Below are 20,454 nucleotides of genomic sequence, written 5' to 3' on the forward strand. Positions count from 1 at the left end.
ACTAATGATTTCAGACACTAGTCCTCCACCACTGATTCATGTGGGGAAGTTTGCAGTTACTTGCGGAGAACAGGTTTGTACTGGTACAGAACCCAGGAACAATGGTTAGGTTAACTGCCCGCCGTTACATAACTGAAATACTGTTGAATTTTAACGGCGTTAAACCCAAAACAAACAAACAAAACATTTTTTCTGAAAACATACATTTGTCTTTTTTAAATGTAACTGAAGGCTTTTTTTATCGTACAGGGCACTTACTCTAATGAAGTGTGAACAACGTTATGTCATTTACGTGTTGTTATTGTGCCAACGTGTTTTATATGGACACCGAGAGACACCCTACAACGTGTTTTATATGGACACCGACAGACGCCGACAGACACCCTACAACGTGTTTTATATGGACACCGACAGACACCCTACAGTTTCTTAGAAGCACTACCTGTGAACCTACATGATAATGATAACGGTACCCGGATGCAATATTTTCGTTTAGGGCGCGGTCATGAAAGAAAGCTACATTTAACTTGGCGTCCGCATAGAAATACACAATTACAAAATAATAATAATAATGATAAAACAAAGCAGAGATAATAAAATCCGTACAAATGCAGGATATGTCCGGGAGAAGTACTTTTAGTTCTGAGGTAGTTATTAAAAAAATGAGAAAAAAATAAATGAAAGTATGTTAATGTTCACGGGGACAAGAAATATGATGTTTTCAGTCCGAAGGTCATAAGGTCCGTTATAAGTTTTTTTTTCGTTTTGCACAGAGAATTAAAACAAAACCATTCACTGCATCAAAATATTCTTAAATCCGACAAGTATTTGTTATTACAATATGATTGTGTCATCGACCTTTATGGTTGCCAGTATGAACATAAGCAATGCTTAGTCGTCTTGCTTGTAGATATTTGTACACTTTATCAGTAGAGACATATCACAAACCATTAAATATGAACAAAATACTTCAGTATTAATCTTGCCACAGGCAAGTCCATGAATGCAAAAATTTATTAAGACTGAATAAGTTTAAAAAATGATACGTTTTATTTAAATTTTGTTCCTTTCTTTAATATAAAATAGTCCTTTACCTGCGCCCCCAGCACATACTATGTTGAACAGTTTGATTCCTTTGTTTTGAATTCGTTTGCAGACGATGATCATGGAAAGTACTGCCGAAATCATCAATCCAATGAAACCTAGTGTTTCCATAGCACGAACAGCAAGTAGCCACGCTGTAAAATAAACAACATCCTGTTATAGATCAAGACAACAAGGCAATACAAGTGTTAGTTTTCAAGCCGTTCAATTAACCGTAATGGATTTACAACAAGCAGTGTTTTCACTTGCAGTGTTTTGTTTGGAGACAAGTGTTTAATATTTTCTACATATGAAGGTCAGAATATTTTTTCAGAACCTGAAGGCCAGAATCTTTTTCAGTGTAAACCAAATAAACATTCTTTTCAAAATACTTTTGTTGTTCAATTACTAATGAGATATACATTCTGAATTTAGTAGTTTACTTAGATAAATGCAATTATTTTGTCTTTTACATCTTCGACCTAAACTATAGATCCTAATTTTGTCTTTACAACCTTTTTGTGGAATTTTACTGAAGAGTAATAAAATCTGTAAAAAGATCCTTTGGAAGCAAAGAATGCAACCAAGAAGAATAATAGCGGACTCGGTTTAACTGAGTCTGCTCACGAACGGTAATGAAATGTGCAACACCTCTCACGCCCCCTAGCACCGGCTTAAGCGGAACTCTTTTTTACACGTATGTTATTTGTTTGTTTTGGGTTTAACGCCGTTTTTCAACAGTATTTCAGTCATGTAACGGCGGGCAGTTAACCTAACCAGTGTTCCTGGATTCTGTACCAGTACAAACCTGTTCTCCGCAAGTAACTGCGAACTTCCCCGCAAAAATCAGAGGTGGAGGACTAATGATTTCAGACACAATGTCGTTTATCATATAGTCACGGGGAACTTACGCCCCGCCCGAGGATCGAACTCACGACCCCGCGATCCGTAGACCGACGCTCTACCTACTGAGCTAAGCGGACGGGTTTACACATATGTTGAATGGACTCCATGATCCGAAAGGACACGAAAATATAACAACACTGAATCCAAGTACGGGGAGACTTTTTACAGCCGCTACACGACTATTAAAGATTGCTGTTGTGATAGTTAATAAAATATGTAAAAAGATCCTTTGGGAGAAAAGAATGCAAGCAAGACGAACATTTTTTGATGAATGAAACTCCCTTGAAAACGATTAAGCACTATTTTAAAGTATATCTTGAAAAATAAATGCTAACCTTATCTGAAAGTCCTGACGCAAGACAGAAAATATCTTTTTAGGAGGTCATGTTTTTTTTTTTTTTTTTTTTTCAAAATCGACAGCTACTACAAGCAAGCAGTATTCTATCTAAAATCGAGACCAAAACTTAAATAAATCATCAACTTCCGTGCAATCAATTTTCAATTAGATGTGATTAAAAGGCTTGTTTCTGTCGATCATTTCCGATAATTGATACTTTCTTCCTTTTTTTCATATAAACATCATCATTTCGTTATTAATTTGGCATTACATGTGTATTAACAACAAGAATCCTTAATCTCATTAACCGCCTCGGTAGCCTAGTGGTAGAGCGTCCGCTTCGATTGCGGGAGGTCGTGGTTTCGATCTCCGGCCGCGTCATACCAAAGACGTAAAAAATGGTACTAGCAGCTTCCTCGCTTGGCTCTCAGCATTAAGGGGATAGTGCTAGGACTGGTCAGCCCGGTGTCAGTATAATGTGACTGGGTGGGGTATCATGCCACGTGTCTACGGCGTGATATTCCAGTGAGGCAGCACTATAAAGTTGGGCATTGTGCTCACTGCTACAAGTAGACACCGTCGTTTATATGACTGAAAAATTGTTGAAAAAACCGTTAAACCCGAACACACACACACACACACGCGCACACACACACTTAATCTCATTACAAGGGCAATACACACAAAAGTCCGTGTGGCAATCTTGATTTTAGAAACGGATGCTTTCGTAAAGTAATTGACAGAATAAAATGTATATTTTAGCACTTTTTCAGAGATGTTTGTGTTTGTGCGTAGTAATGTGATCAGGCTTAAGAACATTACCTAAAGGAGTACGTAATTTTCGGCACCTAACGTAAAACAGTTGAAGAACAGGGTTCGTAAACGATATATTTATGCTTAAACCTACAAGCGATACATTATGCATTAATATAATTCACGATATCATCATAAATGGAATAAAGTGGAACAAATTTTGACTATTTCCCTGGGAGTTTTACATGACTGTGTTGTCAAAAGACCTCGCATGTTTTGACATTATTTGACAGGTCACGTCGCTCTGGAAAGAACCAAGGTAAATGCAAGTTTATAAATGATTCGGTTCTGTTGCAAAGAGTACAAAACAAGATTGATAACCAGTCGTCTGTATTTCAAGATTTGGTAACGAACTACACAAACATGAACATTTTTTAACGAATTATCTAGGTAGAGAATGCGTGTATCACTGTGAACAGAAATTTAGATGCAAAATTGACTCATTGTTTCATAAGTAGTAAATCGGTCATGGCAAAAAAACAACGTAAAAGAACTTATTGTTTAGGACATGTATACTTAATTAATTGACACAGAATTGAAAAAGCTGTATTTTCTAAGGGCGTGGGAGTGGGGAGGGAGCAGAAAACCTCTGCATACATGTATGATTGGCCGTGACGCTGAATCAGCTGGTCAGCACTGAATGAAATTGCCACTAAGATTCCTTAAGTGTTCTGTAATGTTAACTACCGTGTTTTTTCATTCATTTTTACAAAAAAGTCGTGTGTTCGTTTCAGATGAATAAAAACCTGCAACATTGAAATAATATTTTAAATTTGTAAATTGTTCGAACCATACTCGGCGTATCCAGTGCCTGCACAATCATGTATTATCTAGCACGGAATGTATGTTGAAAACCAGTGATTGAGACCAACAGTACAGAAGGGTATATGGCAATATATTTTATAAACAATATCATTATCTGAAAAAACAAAAAAAACAACAAAAAAAACGCAATTTCCTCTAAGTAAGCCAACCTCTATATAGATAAATTTATTAACGGACAAGGGTCTGAATGAAGCATGGTAATGAACTAAAATGTCAAGAAATACTAACCGAATGATAATAACATATATTATCCCAGATTTATATAGTGAGTTTAAATAGTAATAAACATTGTTCATGTTAAGCATGACTTTTTCAATTACATTTATTTGTACATAGACAGATCCATGTGCAGTATTTTAACTACAGCGGTATGAATAGTTTCAAAATACTTAAAATCAGATTTGTCAAAAGTCTTCATAGGATGATTGTTCATAGTGATTGCTCAGTCTTATACTATCGTACAATTCTTGGCCGGAGTATTTCTCACAGTGATTGCTCAGTCTAGTATTTCTCACAGTGATTGCTCAGTCTTATACTATCGTACAATTCGTGTCCGGAGTATTTCTCACAGTGATTGCTCAGTCTAGTATTTCTCACAGTGATTGCTCAGTCTTATACTATCGTACAATTCGTGTCCGGAGTATTTCTCACAGTGAGTCTTATACTATCGTACAATTCGTGTCCGGAGTATTTCTCACAGTGATTGCTCAATCTTATATTATCGTACAATTCGTGGCCGGAGTATTTCTCACGGTGATTGCTCAGTCTTATACTATCGTACAATTCGTGGCCGGAGTATTTCTCACAGTGATTGCTCAGTCTTATACTATCGTACAATTCGTGTCCGGAGTATTTCTCAGCAACCACCAATTGAAATTTAGTGAAATTTCATAGGAAGTTTCACCCTTAAAAGAAGATACCTATATTATCTTCATGTTCTGGTCATAGGATTTTTCATCGAGTTATTGACCTCTGATTATTCAACAATATTGTACTACGGTACAGTTCTTGTATTTCTCAGCAACCACTAGTTGGAATCAAGCAATACTTCAAAGGAAGGTTCATCACTAAGAGGAGATAGGCATATTGTTCCGGTGGGATAATTTTATACCAAGTTTTTGCCCCTTTATCATTTAAATTTAACAGTAGTATATTATAGTACAATTCTTGTCCGGGGTATTTCTTAGCAACCACTGGTCGGAATTTCGCCATACCTCATAAGGACATTTACTGTCCAGAGGAGATGCGCATATTATTTTCGTCTTTCGGTTAGATTATTTGATTATTCAACATTAGTAAACTATAGCACTATCGTAGTCGGGAGTATTTCTAAGCAACCACCACCGTCTCGAATTCAGCAAAAAATCTTAGGAAGCTTCACCTTAAGAGGAGATGCATATTTTCTTCATTATTGGTTAGAATAAGCTTCAAAGAGATATTTCCCTTTGATCATTCAACGTCAGCTATAGTCTGTAAATTCAACTTTTGTTCTTTTTATATGCAAATTTCGGGGAGCATCCATCGGTTTTACCGATCTTTCTTGTCTAGAGTTGTTGTTCCCCTTTATTATTTTATTATAATCACAGTTCCATTGATATATTGTGTATTAAACACCTGCAGTTTCCATCAGAATCAGACAAACTACGGATACACCATAAACAGACAGCAGACATACACATACTGTCGTGACTTCTATATCTAGAGTTATGGTCCTTTATGGACCTTATAAATTAGATATTACAGCTACTTTTGTACTTTGTGTACTCAGCTACTCACTCCCTTTCTATCCAATTCCTATGAAACTTGTTCTACATTATTACCATAAATGTCAAGGCATTTCACTATTTTTAGGGGCATTGTGCCTCTTTAAAATATTACAATTACATGTGTACCTAATGTACTCCTCGCCTCCTACAGTTTTCGTACATTGCAAATGTAAGTTGGTATGAAATTATCAACATGAAGAAGTCATGCGCATATTTCCGGACTTATATGTCAGATTATTTTTTCTTGAGCTATGTCCTATATCACAAACAAGCTGAAAGCAAAATGAACATACGAAACCTGTAAGATTTATACTAGTGTAAAAATTTTGTTGATGAAACAATTACATTTTCTTTCCTTTCAGATCCTCGTCTAAAGAGTCATTGCTGTTTGAACCATCTGTCAGGAAAAAGCTGAACTGTTTGGTGGGTCATACAAAATATGCAATCGTATTTCCAGATAAATATTGAGAGAATCAGAAACAAAGAAATATCAAGGGTTAGGGAGACAAAAATATACATCATGCGTGAAAAACCTGCCTTAGATTAATTTGCAAAATACTTTGAAATCTAACTATTGTTAATGACACCATGCAGATGGAAATTAAGAAAGATGCCATCTTTCGGCAAATGCTTGTCCTATCAGTACTGCCACAATATTTTTGTTTTCAATTTTCTGATCATAATTTTACGTAAAAATTGTAACGTTGCTATCATTACAAAATGTGCAATCAGTTTTCCAGTCACAAATTCGGAGAATCAGATAAAAGAAATATCAAGAGTTTAAAGAAAAAATGTACATCATGCTTGGAGAACCTGCTTAGGCCAAAATAAAAAAATATGTGTGGTTCAGGGAACATTGCCCCTAAATGTTAGTAGGGTAGGTATTTTTTTTTAAATCATCTCATTTTCATGTGTGCTGCTTTACCTGCTTAACTTAAAGATTGTACTCTTTAAACCATGTAGCATGTATATTCCTTTCTTTTATGCTTGCTTCATTGAATTAAATAAAAAATAAATGATACATAAGATTGTCCTAAAACAGATTTCTATTAACAATCAGAGAATTAAAATTGGAAGAGAAAGTCATCTTACAAAAGTAGAACATGTTGCACTTCATCATCTTCATTATTTATAGTAATGGTGATACATTATGGCATTGCATGGGTGTGTGTGTGGGGGGGGGGGGGGGGGGGGGGGGGGGCGGAGGGTGTGAGGGGTAGAGAAAGTAAAAGACTGTCAGGTTTCCTAGGCTATTCTTGAATGTTTCAATGACTGTATGTCTTGAAGAATTTGAGTCAATCTTTTTCAACAATTTTTCACAGCAATTTTCGCTGCATCCCGAAAGAGTTCAACAACAATACCATTCTTTACATTGACGAGGATAGTACAGTTATACTTTCAGGTTCCAGACTTAATACATTTATCATCTTAGTTTTATCTGCTGACAGAAGTCACCAGGGTATTAATAAGAGTAATTTGCAAACTACTTTGAAACCTCACAATTGTTTATGGCATTATGCATATGAAAGTTTAGAAAGGTGTTTTTTTATTACCCATCTCTTCTGGGAAAATGTATGTCCTGTAGAAACTGACACAATATTTTTTGTAAAAATTTTCTCAGCATAATTCTACATAAAAATTTTAAATTAGCTACATCAATTTAATAATCTAGTGTGGTTGAAAACCTGATTTAGGGAATACACGTTTGCGATTTGTCTGTCAGTGTGTCTGTTTGGGTTTGTTTGCCCGACCAAAAATTGTTTTAAGCTAAGAAATACATTGATTGTATACAGTATAGTGGACACTTTGTAACATGTATCTGTATAAAGTGTTACATATTTACGTTTATAAATTAGAAATCTTAATTCTTTAATATAAAACTTTCCATGCTATTACATTTGATGAGAAGTAACTTTAGTGGTGAAAAGTGAGATTAAAATAATGTTATTATCATTGAGGCCGTCTTATCAAGATACTTACGTCAATAACTTTTCCATGATTGAATAGATTTTCAAAAAACTTTTCACAGTCATTTAATGTTAAAATTCGATGTGTCGCATGGCCATCATGCTATATCTAAACGTAAGAACAAGGACAAAAATAAGTCAGTTCGAAACTCGAGGTTACAATAAGTAGTCAAATATTAAACATCTATTTTCTTTCTCTGTCTGTAACTTTTTATGAATATATTGAAGCTCACATAAAGTGGTGCAAATATTTACATAACAAGATGGCATGTAAAATTTATAACTCGGACTGCTAGCTCAAATGTCATATATAGAAGTTCCTGTTAATCTAGGTTTACGAAACCAACTTTCTACGTTGAAAAAAAGCATACTTTTTCCATTCAGGATGATGTTGATATAAAATAAACACATTTTATGTCCCCGGTTCCGTAAAGCTTTACTCATACTGTGTCCATTAAATTTATATAAAACTTGGTATACATCATCAATATGAAGAGGCGTGAGTTTTGTTTCAGGGCTTTCATGCCCAATAGTTTTTCCTGAAGTTGATGCCCTTTTTTGAACTTCAAAATATTACAAATTTATAACATTTTGATCTCAATCCTACAGTTTCCATCCAATTGAAATGAAACTTGGTATACAGTATATAAGCAACATGAAGGGGACATGCGCATATTATCCGGACTTTTATGGTCAATTCTTTTATCTAGAGTTTTGGTCCTTTCTAACTAAACTATTACAACATGCTTTGTAGTTTCCTACAGTACTTTTCATTTCAAATTAAAGACGCGCATTTGTTATTTGTGTAGACATGCATGAATGTATATAGCGTAACATAAAACCGTCATTATAGATTACTTGACATGCATTATTTGTTTTTAATTTTCTGTCCTTAAAAGCTCGTCCAAAGTAAGGCATATGTTTGAGCCTCAGCTTCAATGTTTATCTTAGTAATGTATTAGGTAGGTGTCGAGTTTTCAACTCTCTTCACCTAACCTCGTGGGACCTATGTAGAATATATTCATCACTAAGAAAATGCCTCTGTACATATACCCTAACCCTAGGTATAATATAAGAACCATGGTCATGACCGGGAAAATACACTAACCCATTTCAATCGCGCATTTCTCACCTAAAACGTGCAGTTCGGTAAATGTGTACTATGGATATTGAACAAGTGGTAATTTATCTTCCATTGTGTACCGGTCACATTTCTTCATTATTTCTTATCTTAGAGAAACAATGCGTAGAATATAGTTTCTCAACGTTACAGAAAAAAACTTTTTTGAACTTGCCCGTTGAAGTTCCGGTCTAGATTACAAAACTATTCTGATTGGTTGATGTGAAAATGTAGGTCAGTCGTCGTTTAACTACACGTGTCCGCTAAAATGTGTATATGCAGCAAAAACGTGCAATGTGAATAGAATAAACAAAACAGATGTATACTTCACAATGTATGACTTCAAATTCAAAATCATTTCTAAGATGAATTTCATTCATCATTTTGAGTTTTATTGTATAACTGTGAATATTTTGCATTCTGTTTTTGTTTGTTTACATTCCGCCTAACATGTGCACTTTGCTGTGACCTCTAGACCGGATGTTTATTAGGGAAGTTCACGCAAGTTTTTTTCTATAACGTTGAGGAAAGCATAAAATATGTAGAGTATCTCTGCAATATGAAATATTGAGACAATGTGACTGGTGCACGATGGAAGATAAATTACCGCTTGTTCAATATGCTTGGTACCCATTCATCGCGTTTTATGTGAGAATGGGTTAGTGTATTCTCCCATTCATGACCATTATACCTAGGGGTAGGGTATAACATGTACAGAGGCATTTTCCTTCTGGTCTGGTGTCAGTTATATTCATGCGAAGAAGTTATCCAGCTGACACGTGGAAAATCGTTAGCTGTACCAAAATATGCGTAGTGTTCAGAGAACCACTCCGTCATAAAACTCGGGATTGAGGGAGTTAAGTTCGTATTAATCAAGGCCATAAAACAAGTGTTTTTACCGGCCCCGATGCCAGATTTACGTTCATACAAATAACGTTTATACAAAAAATTCATTGAAACCATTTACTTTGTCTCGGTATCACTCTTCGTGGTGTGCAACTTACATTTCTTAGATATATCTTGGAATATACATTTCTCAGTCATCTTCAGTGTTCAACACGTTTACAGTTTGACACTACGCTTCCCTCTATTATTGTGTCTGACGGAATAGGGGAAGGAGTCTGCATGCGCCCGTTTGTGTGTGTGTGTGCGCGTGCGTGCGTGCGTGTTGCAATTTGTGGAGAGGTGCGCATCATAAACCTGTTTAAGCACTCCACGTGATGCTTTTGCCACTGACCGTTCCAAAGCGGTGCCAGACTGAGTTCGCTTGTGTTTGCTTAGTGTGTGTTTTGGAGAGGGGTCGAAGGGTGTGTGTGTATGTGTGTGTGTGTGTGTGTATGTGTGTCTGTGTGTGAGTTGCGGTTTGGGGAGACGTGGAATTCCCTGTTGGATGTTGACCATTTCTATTAAGAAATTTTACGGTGTATTTAATAATTTATCAGCTGTAATTCGTTAAGACTTTGTAAATTAGCATTTAAGGATTTATTCGGGTCATATTAAATTATTTCTTTCATGTGCCTTTCATTTGTGTATTATATATTATATATCAAGAATCACTTTTGGGGCCTCCGTGGCCTAGTGTTTAAAGCCGCTGACTTCAAATCACTTTCCCCTCTCCAATGTGGGTTCGAGCCTCATTGGGGCGTTTAATTCTTCATGTTAGGAAGCCATCCAGCTGACGTACGGAAGGTCGGTAGTTCTACACAGGTGCCCGCTCGTGATGAAATAATGCTCGGAGGGGCATCTTGGGTCTATATGATATGATCTATGATTGTGTCGGCGCGACGTTAAACCCAACAAAAAACAAGAATTCCTTTAACGTATAGTATGGAATGGAATTATTTGTGCAAAATCTGACAGCACAGGAGCAAATATAAATGTCAACTTATGAAAATGAAAATAAACGTTACCTGGATTATATATCTTAGGGAAACACAAACATCCAACAAATCCCACACAGCCGCAGTCTAGCCATAAACCAGAGTAATATGTTCCCGAAATGCTAACAATCAACACCTTTTTCGAAACTTCAAGGGAAGACCATCGAGGAAATGCATATCCACCCATATGGAGTGGAAAAATAAGAAATAAAAATACTGTTGCTATTTTCAAGCAAGCAGATGCTGGAGGAGAATTCTCAATAACCATTATTAATCCAGTCACTGACAGAACATAAACATCACTACGGTATTAAGTGACAATGCGTACTTTTGTAGCCTGTAACGTAAACTTAGTTCGTTGAAAAACCGCAAACTCAGGTCAAGGTGTAAGGATTCAATTGCTGATGGAAAAATCAACGATGATTTAAATACACTAATTGTAGGTATTTGCCGCTGAACTCAAGTTTGAATCTTTAAGCAGGTAAACTAAATGTGGTATTTTACTTTTGATTTAAACATTATTTTTACGTATAAATACAAGTCATAACGCTTGTTATAGTTTGCCTTTATTCCTTTTTTGTCATTTACAACTATATTGCTGTTCCTTTCATGACAGCAAAAACATTGAGACTCGTTTTCCTTTTGGCCAAGTTCACGATTCATAGATTTGTTAAAACTCCCAGTGTGGTTTATACTCGTCTAAACGCATAAAAATAGCAATTTTTAAAATTCTTAAATGAATTATTTTGTTTTGTATGAATCTTGTTTTGATAAACTTCTCTCACTCATGTTAAACCCAATAAAAAGTATATTTTATTCCTTGTTGTCATACAAAATAGATATGACGATATATATACGCGGGTTTGCTGTCAAAAGTGTTTGTTTGCGTTAAAGAATAGAAACAAAATGTCTCTGAAATATATGTATTTAAGTGCCACTCTTATGTTATAAATGCTGTTTAAGAAATTCTTTTATAGACTTGGCTTTATCATAACATTTACAGAAATGATTGATGTGATGTAAACAAGTAAATATGAAGTATAATTAGTATATTTTTCATTATGATTCAAAATAAGATAAAATGGGAACACTAAACGAATATCTATATCCTGCATGAAATGTTTACCGCATTATTTCCCGAGTATAACTGATAAGGTCATCGAGTGTTTCCGATAAGCTTTCCAATGAATCCTTTATACTTTGGAAGATCATTCAATTGTTTCCGAGAAGTTTTCCCATGAATCCTAACCGATTTCCTAGAAAAACTTTAACATCCTACTGAGAATTCATGAATTTAGGGTCACGTATATATCTAGGACTCACTTAGCATATTTATATAACCATTTGCGTAAACAAGAAAGTCGTGGATGCCCTATATCGTTTACTGAATTTCTCATCTCAATCAGTTATAAAAAGAAACACTTTGAGAACCGAACTGCAGATTAGGAAGAAAAGGTTTTCGCTCACCGTTTTCATAGAGCCATATATGGAAAATCTGACCCATCCCCGGGAGATATATATAGTGTGTTATTAATCAAGATGGCGGCTTTAATTAATTTAGTCTAAAAGTAAAAAAGCAATGTACTTGTACATATGCTACATATAAATATATTTGTTGACCACTTTGATGCAGAGGTTTAACACTTTGGGTCTATTGAAGCAGACATGACCCCCTGTTTCTTTTGTTGAGTGTACAGGTAAGTGCAGTCATTTGCTTCGATGGTTAACCGTTGCGTGGAACAATATGCCCGGTCCAAACCTAGCGACCGAGTCCGTTGCAACATCAAAAATAACTATCAAAACCACGCGATAAAGTGTATGTCGTTTTTATAGTTTGATATATTTGATATGATAAACAGTTAACTTATGGAGTGCGTTTAGACATAAGGGTAGCAAAGAAAATTATACATTTGCCTCAACGGAACTTATTTATAATTACGCTTGTAAACGTTATATGTGTGAAAGTCAAAATACTATTAGCTGATTGTGGAAGACATCCATTGTATATTAACGTGGCTAAAAGAAGTACTCAATCAGGGCTGTTATATTCCGATCTTTTCAGGTTGTTTAGCAAGATGTTGTGTTATTGGTACTGTTGAACAATTCGGCTTGGGTGGTTCAAATATTCCCTGCTTTTTAATTTTGTCTTTTGGCAGTTTCTGCTGTATGCAGGCTCCATAACCTCAGATCCTCTTTCTAAATTCCAATTTGTTTAGTTTATCCCATATTTCCTCGTTTAGGGCAAGCACATTATTCTAACTGGAGACTATAAGCCGCTTTTCTTGGAAATACACACTAGTGTATCATTAAGGTTCCATTTGCACCGCCGCATAAAAACATCTGCGGATGTCTCTATATTGTGTAAATGTTAAGTTTTGCTCAACCCGGGACTAGAGGGTGCGGACGGTAGCATGCATTTCCACTAACGTCTATGAACAGGCTCAGTCAAAATGAGCAAAGACAGGCTTTATGGAAATGCTACTGATGATGAAAATATTGGTTAATGCATGGTCAAATCAACTGGGATTCAGGAGTAAGAAAACTATTAGGCAATAATGGTTTTGGATATGTTTGGTTTGATCAAAGTATAAATCAAGAAAATTTAATTATTAAAAACGAAAAAGGATCAATATTATCACGAATGGAAAGAGATAAATACAGATATCAAAACTGTATTCGAATTCATTGTATTCATAAGTAATATGAAAATTGCGTTAATGTAAGGAAATTTAGAAATATTCTTGCAACAATTGTATCCTTAGTGACTGGACTTGAGGTCATCGAGGATTTGAATTGTGTCGGGTTTTGAACAGAATGTAATGGCATTTCAGTTAAGTTGGTCTGCAGTTCGCAGTTCGCGTTTCGAATTGCGAACTGCAAACTGGTCTGCAGTTCGCAGTTCGCAGTTCGCGATTCGAATTGCGAACTGCAAACTGGTCTGCAGTTCGCGATTCGAATTGCGAACTGTAAACTGGTCTGCACTTTACGATTCAAATGTCAACGTGCAGTCTGATCAACAATGTCCTGCACATTGCAGACAAGAATGCATTTCACAGTTGGTCTGCAGTTCTCGTTTCGAATTGCGAACTGCAAACTGGTCTGCAGTTTGTGATTCGTGTTGCGAACTGCAAACTAGTCTGCAGTTTACGATTCAAATTTCAAAGTGTGCAGTCTGATCAGCACTGCCCGGCAAATTGTAGACAAGAATGCATTTCACATTTGATCTGAAGTTAGCAGTTCGCGTTTCGAATTGCGAACTGCAAACTGGTCTGCAGTTCGGGATTCGTATTTCGAACTGTAAACTGGGACACAATTTACGATTCAAATTTCAGACTGCACTTTGAAATTTGAATCGTAAACTGCAGATTAGTTTGCAGTTCGCAACACAAATCGCGAACTGCAGACCAGTTTGCAGTTCGCAATTCGAAACGCGAACTGCAGACCAACTGTGAAATGCATTCTTGTCTGCAATGCGCAGGACAGTGTTGATCAGACTGCACGTTGAAATTTGAATCGTAAACTGCAGACCAGTTTGCAGTTCGCAATTCGAAACGCGAACTGCAGACCAACTGTGAAATGCATTCTTGTCTGCAATGCGCAGGACAGTGTTGATCAGACTGCACGTTGAAATTTGAATCGTAAACTGCAGACTAGTTTGCAGTTCGCAACACGAATCGCGAACTGCAGACCAGTTTGCAGCTCGCAATTCGAAACGCGAACTGCAGACCAACCGTGAAATGCATTCTTGTCTGCAATGCGCAGGACAGTGTAGATCAGACTGCACGTTGACATTTGAATCGTAAAGTGCAGACCAGTTTACAGTTCGCAATTCGAATTGCGAACTCCAGACCAGTTTGCAGTTCGCAATTCGAATCGCGAACTGCGAACTGCAGACCAGTTTGCAGTTCGCAATTCGAAACGCGTACTGCGAACTGCGAACTGCAGACCAATTTAACTGATATTGTAATGGCCTATATGGAAGACGTGTATCTATAATAGGAACATCTCTGCTTTTATATATATATTTTTGTAAGTAGTGAACATTTTGTCGGTATAAGTTTAATATTGTTTCTCTACTTGCAGATTCAGTCTAAGTGTTCGCAGCGTATGTAACATCGGTTGGAGGTTCAGTTGGCCAACATATGCCGTCAACAAACAAACAATAAAGTAGACACTGACAATTCATTACCCAAGTTTATGCATATCAAAAGTGGAAATGTTATTAACAGAATTCGTAAAGATTCATGTCATGGCAACTTTCCAGATGTATTTGATTGAAGTATAAAATAATTTATTAGAAGAGGTTATTTTGGCTGTGTCTTAGGGACAGGTTGAATCCAGGTGATAGGCAGATCTTCACGCCTAACGGATCTGAGTTGCTTTGATATCTGTCTTTGCACATCATTTTTCGTCGGGTCCTTAATTAATGTTCCTGTCTGTCTTCTGCAAATTCATATAGTTCACGCGTTTATGGTTCGTTAGACTTGCTGTTATATTAATTTGCAAGAACATTTCTACGTTATACATAACACGTCTTCTGTTACCATTGCGTGTGTGAGGGCCTTAGTGGCCAAATGGTTAAAGTCCCTGACTTCAAATCACTTACCCAACACCGATATGTTTTCGAGCCCCGCTCTAGGCGTTCAATTTTTCATTCAGCCATCCAGGAAGGTCGTTGTTTCTAAATAGGTGCCCCTCATAATATAATAATGCACGGAGAGGCACCTGGGGTCTTCCTCTACCATCAAAAGCTGGAAACGCACCATATTACCTAATATTTCTTATGAATTATGACTGCTATTTGTTTCAATTATAGCAGACCAGCGATGGTTGCGTCCGTTCATGAGAGGGTGCATAAAGAAATGTACGACACACCTCACACACGCTATAACAGAGATTAGCGAACCTCCGGTATAGTTACATATTATATAGACTAGACTCCATTCCCCAGAAAATATATAATAGTAACAGACTCGGTTCGTGAAAAGTACTGAAGTAGGCTGCGCCCCTCACGCATCGGCGTATGTGAAATCCTAATAAAGATTATTAATTCTTACAAAAGATTGTTTTCACCTTCCCCTACATCTGACCCTTTTATCTACCCTTTACCACCCCATCCCCATGTTTCTGTATTTTGCATATATTTATAATGTACTTATTGTTGGATTTTTGAAACAATGCGTCTACAATATTTTTCCGTTACAGCTTCTTTTTGTTGTGGGCCTACTTTGCGATGCATGGCTTTATTGCTGTGTTTGGGGTGCTCTGTGCTTCCGGGAAATCTACCCTTACATTTTATCATCTAAAAACACTCTGCAACGTGCAGCTAGCTTATGACAAATCTGGATGGAAAAATACCATATAACACACCTATCTAGTATACATAGACGTAGTCGCAAGGAAAATACAACAACCTACACATTTTACGTTATTAACTGAATTTCGGAAACAACATTCTATCGGAACATTATTGCTAAGCAAAGCCCGGCAAAAATTAAACATGATGGAACAGACTAGTGAATATATCTTAACTCGTATATTTCTGCTACGTAAATGACATTTGATAGCTACAGCTACATACAAATGTTATGCTACATACAAATGTTATGTTAACTGTTGATTGAACTTATATGAACTCTACATATAGAAAGTCCATTTTTAAAAGCAGACAAGCTACAAACACATCAAATAAAAATAAAACTGATGCAAATATTGGAGGCACTACACCAAACTACGTAACGCCAAAACAAATATCAAACATGAAAGTATTATGGGTCTGCTTCAAAGAAAGATGCGATGGCGGCCCTAAGTCAAGGGACTTCTGGCCAACCATCAAACCTTTCTTATCACAAAAACAGGTTAACAAACAGTCAGATTATTCTTAAAGACGCTGACTCCGAATCCCTTATATCAAACCGTAGTTAATCAAATGAATGCCTGTCTTTTACGTTAACATAGTTAAAAGTATAGGTATTGACTACCAAACACCAGTAAACCAAGACCATCCCAGTGTTCAATGATAACACCAATACGAACGCCTTTGATTTTTCTCCAATTCCTGAGTCTAACATCATTAAAAGTACTATTATTAAAAAACTGGATAGTTAAACACAGGAGTGGACGTTATACCACCAAAAATAATCAAAGCTGGGTCCCAAAGTCTTACCCCTCCTATCACTGCTATCGCTAATTCAGTCCTAAACAAAGGTCAATTCCCATCTAAATTAAAACAAACACAGGTTACCACTATCTATGAAAAAGATGATCCATTTATCCAAAAGAACTATAGGCCAGTGAGTATCCTTCCCACTATGTCAAAACTTTATGAAAGAGAACTTTGCAAACAGTTAAATGCCGAATTTAGTAATACCTTCCACCCCTTCCTTGCAGCATTTAGACCATCATTTGGCTGTTAAACTACACTTCCTACAATTCTTCGTTTGGTAGAAGATTGAAATAAGGCCCAAGATGAAAATAAATATGTCGGCGCCTTTCTCATGGATCTATCCAAGGCGTTTGACTGCTTACCTCATAACTTAATACTACTTAAGCTCAAGGCATATGGTCTCTCAGAAAAAGCCTACGGGTTACTCAATAGTTACTTAACAAATAGGTGCCTAATAGTCATAATCAATTGTTTCAAAAGCGAATGCCTAGAAATCATAAAAGGAGCACCCCAAGGATCTATACTTGGACCTCTTATATTCAACATCTTCATTTTTTATTAAGAAATCAACTCTATATAACTATGACAATACCTTGTCATTCAGTCACCAAAACTTAACCACCTTTAGAGAAACACTCAAATCTGAAAGTAGAGCATTAATAACTTGGTTTGAAATCAATCAAATGCAGGCAACCCCAGATAAATTTCAAGCAATTTGCATATGCAAGAAATCAAAGAATGAGGTCAAATCTATTAACTTAAATAACAACGAAATCACACGTGAAGACAAGGTCAAACTACTAGGTGTTACACCATACTCCCTACTTAACTTCGACAGCCAGGTCACCAACATATGTCGCAAAGCCGCAAAACAGTTAAATGTCCTACAACGATTAAGTAAATACCTAAATATTCAAACAAGATTGGTAATTTTTAAATCCATCATCCGGTCCAACTTCAATACTGCCTGCTCGTGTGGCATTTCTGTAGTAAATCAAATACGGAAAAGCTTGAAAAATTACAGTATCGCAGTTTAAAAATTATAATTATTTATGAATCATCTTATGAAACCTTACTAAACAAAGTAAAACTTACTACTCTTCATCTGAGCAGAATAAGAACAACTGCTTTTGAAACTTACAAAATGATAAACAACATCTCCCCAGAATATATAAGATCCTTAGTCAATGTAAAATCATCTTCATATAATTTCAGATACGAAAAAAACATTAGATATACCAACAGTAAAGACAGTCAAGTATGGCAAGACCTCTTTAAAGTTTGAGGCCGTTCGGGTGCGGAACAGCCTGCCAAATGATATAAGGACTGCACAGTAATACAAAGAATTTGTCAGGCTGATCCGCACCTGGACAGGTCCCAAATGTAAATGCGCCATGTGCACATAGCTGCTTTTATTTTTTTCTTTGCTGCTTGGCTTTTTATTTATATGTTGCTTTATTTACTTGTTTGCTTTTTAGTTGCGATTTTAGCTATATCTTTGTTTTTACCAGTTATTGTTTTCTTTTTATTAGCTTTCATGCTTTATATTTTGTACCGAGTATTGTGCTTCATTTCTCTTTATAATCAACTATTTTCACTCATCATCATACTGCGTGATGTATATTCATTTTCGTAGGTAGATTTTTTTTTCTCCCTCGCCTGGTTGAGTTTCAGCGCGTGTGGACTGGTCGTACAGCTGGTGTAACCAGGCGAAGCCAAATTTAAACCGTTTTTCTTTATTTTATTTTTTATTTATTTTCTTTAATTCTTTTTTTACATAATCTTCATATTTTATCGAGTACTATGTCTTACATTTTTTACAACCGCTATTTATTTGCTTACATTTTTTCTTCAATTTACAAATTGCTCTTTTTTGTAATAATATGGTAGATGACAGGTGCGGGTGAATGTGTTTTACACTCTCAAACCTTTTTTTTTTCCATTCTACACTTTCTTTCGGTAGATTGGGAGTACTTTTACTTAGGGATCTAGGTCTTGTCTTACACTTGTCACATTACCCGACTGTCAACTACTAAAGTAATTCTTATTTATATCTATTTACTTGTTTTTTCTCCTACCTCTTTTTATGCATGTATCATATGTATGCTATTATTTGCTTAACGGGGGAGTAACCATGTCAGTAATATTATATCTACTGTAACAGGGTTACTTCCCATGCTTTTTATGCCTTGCTTGAACTATGTGCTTTTTCCTTTACATCCGCGTTTTAGTTAATAGCTTTAAGCTAATGTTTTATTATGTAATATCCGACGTTAAAGGGAATTCCTATAGTTTTTTATGCGCATCTTTCTGCGCAGCCGACACTTTCTATGGAAAACTGAACTGAAGTCAACATTTGTTGAAACATGTTACAGACAATCTTAAATATGAGGAATTTTGAATGAAATAACATTTTTGATAAGTCATATCAGTAATCAAATGTTGATACTGGTTTATGTTGTATTGGCAAGTATCATGCCTGACAGGTATCTTGCTATTTTTGTGGTTGTGTTTTCACATCGCATTTTGGTACAAAGACAGTGTTGTTCATATAATTTAAGATAATTGACTTAGTACTGATAAGACAATATCACCTTTCAGATTATTTAGTATTCAATTATAGAAAGAATTAAGAATTTTTAAAACTTTTTTTTAACTTTTAGCAGACATACATGTAATCAATTTGGCCAGGTTCGCGCCATTTCCGCCCGAACAGGTGTTGTATTCTAGCGGTCTTAACATAAAATTTAGCCTGGTGACCCATACATTTTTAGCCATTTTTATGCTCACAATACAATTATCTTTACACAAGAAGAAAAAGAAAAATTTCTATGAAAGAGTTTTTTCAAAATTAAAAAATAATATTCTTCACTATGGATATTTTTCATTGAAAAAAGTTCACAAAAGTAAATATGAAACAATTTTTTTTTTCATTTGTACGCATTATTGTAAGGATAGAGTATTACAAATATGACTATGATATCAAACAAGTATATAATAAAATCTGTAAAAAGAAAAAATAGTATTGTGCTGCCTGGATGTATATTTTGGTTGGTATTTATAAAAAAGCAGAAAATTATGAAAATGTTGAAAAATCGCTGGCAGTTTCAGCAACAGTGGGTGTGTTCAAAACAATTTTTCACAAAAACAAGCCTGGTGACCTATTGTTTTTATTTGTTCATTGTTTTCAGCACAAATTTTCCTATCATATATGTGAATTTAAAAAAATTCTATGAAAGGAAAAAAACTATAGGAATTCTCTTTAATTAAATAAAGCTTCCTGTATCTTGTATCTCTTGTATCTTGTGTGTGAAGTTTCAAGGTAGGTACAATAGATTTTAAGAAATCAGAGAAACAATATTTGGCGGACGGACAGACAGACACACACGGGCGGGGGTAAACCTATAGTTCCCTCCTGTCTGACCTCATTGACTTTTTGAAGTCGTCAGGAAACATTTCTTTGCGTGACTTCCATAGGGAATCGACAGAAGGTAATTTCTAGCGTGACATATTAGGGACCCTGTGTATACTTTCGGTTTCTTATTCTGTATTTTATGAGAGTATATGTCTGTAAAACGAACACGGAATACT

This window comes from Mercenaria mercenaria, chromosome 5 (genome assembly GCF_021730395.1).
Source record: "Mercenaria mercenaria strain notata chromosome 5, MADL_Memer_1, whole genome shotgun sequence".
Lineage (NCBI taxonomy): Eukaryota > Metazoa > Mollusca > Bivalvia > Venerida > Veneridae > Mercenaria > Mercenaria mercenaria.